The sequence below is a fragment of the Marmota flaviventris genome, chromosome 10 (genome assembly GCF_047511675.1).
Source record: "Marmota flaviventris isolate mMarFla1 chromosome 10, mMarFla1.hap1, whole genome shotgun sequence".
Lineage (NCBI taxonomy): Eukaryota > Metazoa > Chordata > Mammalia > Rodentia > Sciuridae > Marmota > Marmota flaviventris.
The window spans coordinates 110,794,643-110,801,314 of NC_092507.1; the positions used below are offsets into that span (position 1 = coordinate 110,794,643).

Below are 6,672 nucleotides of genomic sequence, written 5' to 3' on the forward strand. Positions count from 1 at the left end.
AGCAAACTTACTAATTCATGATTCAAATGAACAGTTTATGAGTAAGCCAAATTTAGACTGGGTTTTTCTGGGCTATTCTGATTTCAGCAGAAATTTTTACAAGCATATGCTCTGCTATTTGACACGGTTGCCCTGTTCCTGGAAGAGAAATGGCTGTCCACTCTAGTCTTTTCATTCTCATCCACATGGCCTCTTCTCCTTCATAAGCCTAATATGAGCTTCTCCTTCTTAAGATGGTGAGGTTTACAAAGATAAAAATGGGAAGAAATCAAGACACTCTATGTCTAAGCACAATACCAGTACATTTCCATATTCTCTCTCTTCTACTGGCTGTAATATAATAGCCATTTTTTTATTCACATATTGACAAAGAGATACTATCTCTTGATAAAAACAGCTATAAAAGAGTATTGGCAATTTGCTGGGATACAGGGAAGGATATGGAACTGGAGATATTTTTGCATTTTATACTTTTTTACCTTTTCTTTCAGAGAATATTTGTATGTCTATTCTAAATTTATAAAATTTTACCATACCACAGATACTAGTAGAGGCTAGTCAGGTTTTGAACTCAGAATCACAACTGCCTGACTCAAAGATTTTCCTAGGTCACAATAATCATGCAAATTTTCTAGGGCTCTTGATATAGTTAAATTGGTAGAGTGCTTGCCTTGAATGCAAAAGACCCTAGGTTGAATCCCTAGCACCAAAATAAATAAATAAATAAGTAAATAAATAAAATAAAATAAAATAAAACTTTTCTAGGAATTTAGTAACTGAAAAATTACACCTCTGCTACAGAAGCATGATTCTTTTCAGCTTCATATCCTTTACTACTTTTTACTATTAAAACACTTTCAAGAACACTCAAGTTTTTTTTTTTTTTAAATAGGGAATAATTTGGGTAGATCAAATTGGACTATGTTTTGAAAATAAAGCCAAATAAATCATTTTTATTTCTCATCATGAGATAATAGTAAAAAATGTGCATAACATACAATATACAGGTAACTTAGTTTGTTCCTTTTCTTTGTTTTTCATAGTCTACTTATAATTTTTAACCTAGATTAAACCTAGACATTCTTTTCATGAAACAGTCTCTTGATATGAAAGCAAGAGAACAAGATAGATCTACTGAAAAAAAATTTTTTTCCACCAGCAGTTTGACTAAACACCTGAAGATATAAGAAAATAATTCTTTTATTTTTTTCAACATGGCAAATGTTTTTTCTATAAACCCCACATGAAAGGCTGAAGTGGATAAATCCACACAGCACACAAGGAAACCACACAGAGCTAATGCATTTTCAATTGGGAACGAGTGATGAGCCCCTCTCCTTGTATGTTTACTTTTGGTGAGGTCATATGTCCATCTCTTGAATGTCATAGAAATAACATCATATAGTTTTAACAAATAGAATGATAAAAACCTTCACTGCTTTTAAGCACAGAATATTCACATCATCCCCCCCAAAAAACATTTTCTTTCATGTGCAACTTTTTGTTCCTAGAAGGATGTTAGTGTAATGGATTATAGAACTACATTTTTATTTTGCCTGACATCATGCAATATAATTCAAATACAGCTGCTGAACTATACAGTATCTGTGAGAGTCAATAAGCATGTGTGCATCAGTACAGTGTTTGTTTGTATTGATGGCTGCTTTTATATTTTACGGATTCACTACAAATTGTTAATTTTAACATTCAAGAACATTTGAGTTATTTCTTACTTTGGACCATTTAGGACCAGTGAGGCCATCAATAATTTTGAACAAATAATTATTAAACTCAGCTTATTCTTTCCTAGTATTTCAATGACACTATATATTATTTTTTCTGATTGCTATGAAAATTATAATTTCCATCTTATCATTTCAATTTAATTAGAGTCAATATTATATGAGTTTACTAAATACAAAATAAAAACCTTACCACAGACTGTTTATTTTCTTGTAGTCCTTATGCAATTACTATAAATATTTATGTACACATTATACATCCCAAAAATACACTGCATAATTTTTTGTATGAAATAATCATAGATTATTATAAAACAAAGAGAAACAAGTATCAATCATAAGATTGCTAATACATGCTAGCCATGATGATACATACCTATAATAATTCCAGTGACTTGGGACAATGAGGCAGCAGGATAACAAATACAAATATTGCCTCTTTTACTTAGCAAGGCTCTCAGTCACTCAGCAAAACACTGTCTCTAATAAAAATACAAAAAGAGCATGGGAGCTCAGGATGTGGCTCAGTGCTTAAGTGTACCTAGGTTCAATCAATGGTACCCCCCCCCCCAAAAAAAAAAAAAAGATTTGTAATATATTATAAAACTTAGGCAGTGCGGTAAAACGTTGACAATAATGTAACAAATACAGAATTTAATAGATAATATGGAGAAATTATGAAATGTTATTAGTCACATTTTGGCTACAATATTAGTAGATATGTAGGTTTTGGTAAATATTCTTTCCTATGTGCCACATGTTTGTAAGTATAAATTTTCAATGTCATGACTTATAGTCTGAGATACCATTTAAACAACAATTATACTTTATATTGATTGTTTTATGTTCTATAAGATACTTTGCTCTCAGCTTTTTAAAGTTTCAGAAAAGTGAATTCAAGAATGGTTTCAAAGTCACCAAACACTACACAATAAGAAGTATAGGGAACCTTTAATATCCCTGATGAAAACTCTAAAACACGTTAAAGATGAGAAAACAATTTTATGTGAACATTCTGAATTTAAGTCTTCACTCTCAAATTTTTATCTACACAATGACAGTACACTTTAGATAACATTCAGTCAGAAATTCACCACATTATACACATTCATCAGAAGTCCAGGTGCATATGCTTTGTTGACTTTTCCATTTCATCTACTTTTTTTTTTTTAATTTTTACACCCTTCATTTTTGGCGACCTTGAAAGTATCTACTTTTTAAGCTCTGTTATTACACAGTTGGGGAAAGAACAAAGTTAAAATAGCAAGCCACACAAGGAAGCTACTTTGTATAGACCTTACTTTCACCATGTTAAAAAGATTGGTGAGAACCTCAAAAACCTACAATTCAGAAACAAATAAACAACAACAACAAAACAAGACCACCAAACAGACACAAGTACATCCACTCAGTGAAAGAAGTGAAAGAAACATAAAGCAGTAAATTCTCTGTTCTCAATTAAGTAGATTACAGAAGCAATAAAGAATTCCTCCAATCTTTAAAAATAAAAACATATATTTTCAGGAAGTTTGTCAGAATCAGCCCTCCACTTTTGAACACTGCAAAAATAAAATATATTCAAAAGTATTTTAGAACAAAATATTTTATAACAAATAAATAATGAGAAGCTATATAAAAGAATACTTCCTAAAGTCACATGTGCAGTAAGCAGCATTTAAGAAAAAAAATTTAAATGCTGTCAAATTTGAAGAGTTTGCCTCACCAAGCTGTTTCTGTTTCTGAAAATATGTTACGCAGCTTTCAATTATAATTTGCAAATATATGCGCAACCTGGAAAAACAGTATTTATATTTGATACCTACCACTTTAGCATGATTCAGTTTGGTCACATCATCAATTAAACTTGCAAAAAATCTCTAGATTCCCATTGCTGCTAAAGGAAATAATCACAATTATAACAGCTTAAAAGAGTAAAAACTCATTCTTTTATAGTTATGGATGTTTTCATTATCATGACAGAAAATTAATATCAAAGTATTAGCGAAGCCACACTCTTTTCAGAAACTCTGGAAGAGAATCATTCTAGCTTCTAGTTGGTATTGGTATTTTTTCTGTGGTTACAAATGTTTCCCTTTTTCTTGTAGTGATATAGCCTTCAAGAGAGAAAAACAATTATATATATATATATATATATATATATATATATATATATATATAGAGAGAGAGAGAGAGAGAGAGAGAGAGAGAGAGAGAGAATGGTGCTGTCATAACAAGCTACAACATTCAAGCATCATAGAATCTGAGAACTATAGCAACATAGAAGGTAGATACTCCATTGAGCTTATTTTTATTCATGCACAGAGTATTTGAAATTTCATGCACAGTGGATGAAGAAAGAGGAGGGACACAGAGCCAGGAGAATGTAGCAAGACAGGTTAATTATGTACAAAAGTGAGTGTGATGGATAAAAATGTGACATCATACACTGTCTCTGGATGCAGATCAGAGGACAGAGCCATGTCCAGAGTGGAGGTCTTATTTGTTTTTTCTTGGAACCCTGGAAACTCTCTCAATTGCACAGAGCTTTGGATTATTCCAACTAATACTCTATTCATACTTTCTGCCTGTCCTTGGTCATCCTCTTACAATAAATGTGCATGGTACTTATTTGAATACTGGGAAAAGAGAAACTACATCAGTGATCTCTGTTACTCAATTTTTAAGAAACTTTCCTGTATATTTCCATGGATTTATGTATCTGGAGACCAATTTTAAATATTTTAGAATGAGGAACACTCAGTGATCAAAGCTAAGATATAAAGTAGGAGAAAATACTTGCAAAGCACATATGTACCAAAAAGTTGATATGACAGAATGAAAGTGGTTTATATTTGTGGGGAAAAGAAGGCATACCAAAAGAGTATTTTACAGTCAAAATATTTCTAAATTCACTTAATAAAAGGGAAATATTCAACAATCACACGAATTTACAAAAAGGAGTATAAATCACTCCTACTGAGGCAAGTTAACAAAAAAGCAAATTCATTACTGCATACCAACCAGGCAGGAAAACATTAACTAGAAAGGAAAAAAAAAAACAAAACTGAAATTAAAAACATTGGAATTGGCCCAGACCAGCAGAGGCAGCAGCCAGAGCGCCCTCTCTTGCCCTCCACCCACTCCTGGGTCCCTTTCCCCCTTCCTCCTCCTCTGCCCCTGGCCTCCCACCCTTCTCCTTCCTGCCGGCTCCCCTTTTCCCCTCAGTCCTCTGGCACCTGCAGTTTTTGGCTTTTACCTCCACCAGTGACCAAAGACTTGACCACTCAAAGTCCAGCTCCCCATAACACTGCTCGACATGGACACCGGTGTGATTGAAAGTGGATTAAATGTCACTCTCACCATTTGGCTACTTATGCATGGGAAGGAAGTTGGCAGTATCATCAAAAAGAAAGGCGAGTTGGTTAAGAAGATGCACGAGGAGAGTGGTGCACGTATCAATATCTCAGAAGGGAATTGTCCTGAGAGAATTATCACTTTGGCTGGACCCACTAATGCCATCTTCAAAGCCTTTGTTATGATCATTGACAAACTGCAAGAGGACATCAGCAGCTCTATGATCAATTTTACAGCTGCTAGTAGACCCCCAGTCACTCTGAGGCTGGTGGTCCCTGCTAGTCAGTGTGGCTCTCTCATTGGAAAAGGTGATTTCAAGATTATGAGAGAGTACAGGGGCTCAAGTCCAGGTGACAGGGGTTATGCTCCCCAATTCACTGAGCCAGCCATCACTATTGCTGGCATTCTGCAATCCATCATTGAGGGTGTAAAACAGATCTGTGTGGTCATGACCATCCCGTACCTGCCCAAGCCATCAAGTTCTCCAGTCATCTTTGCAGGTGGTCAGGACAGATACAGCACAGGCAGCAACAGTGTGAGCTTTCTCCACACCACCCCATCCATGTGCCTCAACCCTGACCTGGAGGGACCATCTCTAGAGGCTTATATCATTCAAGGACAGTATGCCATTCCACAGCCAGATTTGACCAAGCTGCACCAGTTGGCAATGCAACAGTCTCATTTTCCTATGATGCATGGCAACACTGGATTCAGTGCAGGTTTGGATGCATCTGCTCAGACTACTTCTTATGAAATCAACACCCTACCTCTAAATAGTTTTCTGTGCTTTAGATCTTAATTTTGCTTTTGCTGAAGAAGCATCTTCAAATTCATACTACTAAGAACACAGAAAAAAAATGATACTTATCTATGTTCATGCAAGGGCATCCATGGGCTTAAAACCCTGGGATCAGGACAGAGAAATAAAATCATAAATAATTTGGTTTATGCATTTGTGGGTGTTCAGAACAAAGAGCTCCAGTCTCCAGTTTGTACCTCTAAAAATTCCATGACAGCCAATTTTTCTCAGCAGGAAAATTTCTCTTCAGTGACGAATGTAATCTTTTAACATCTTCCATTCAATGGAAGAAACTAGTTACCTCACATATAACAAAGCACTCTGAAAAAGAAAGGTAGGAGGCTTAGGCAGAGGACCCCAAATAGAAAGCCATTCCAAATGCTCAAGTTCTGGGAGTGAAGCTAACTGATCATTTTCAAATCTCCCCTAGATCACAAACTATGGGTTTTACATTGATTTGCAAGCATCTCAATGGGCTGCTAAAATCCCAAGCAGTAGTTCAAAGAAGGGATTAGAAAGTACATATATTTGTTAATTCCCAGAAAGGTTTTTACACACTCATTCTGTAGATACTTGGCAGACTGGACTCCACAATCTTCCCTGACATATTTGATGCACAAGTCAAATAGTGGACACCTGTATACTGAGCACAGGTGTTAGAGTAGCTTTTGTCACCAGGCACAGTCGCACATGCCTGTAATCCCAGCAGCTTGGAAAGTTGAGGCAGGAGGATTTTGAGTTCAATGCCCAGCCTCAGAAAAAAGTGAGGCACTAAGC

General features: G+C 35.3%; 1 pseudogene; it reads left to right on the forward strand.

The window, feature by feature from the left end:
• The first annotated feature begins 4,967 nt into the window (after positions 1-4,967).
• Positions 4,968-5,895, forward strand: LOC114080945 (poly(rC)-binding protein 2 pseudogene; annotated as a pseudogene).
• The last annotated feature ends 777 nt before the right edge of the window (positions 5,896-6,672 follow it).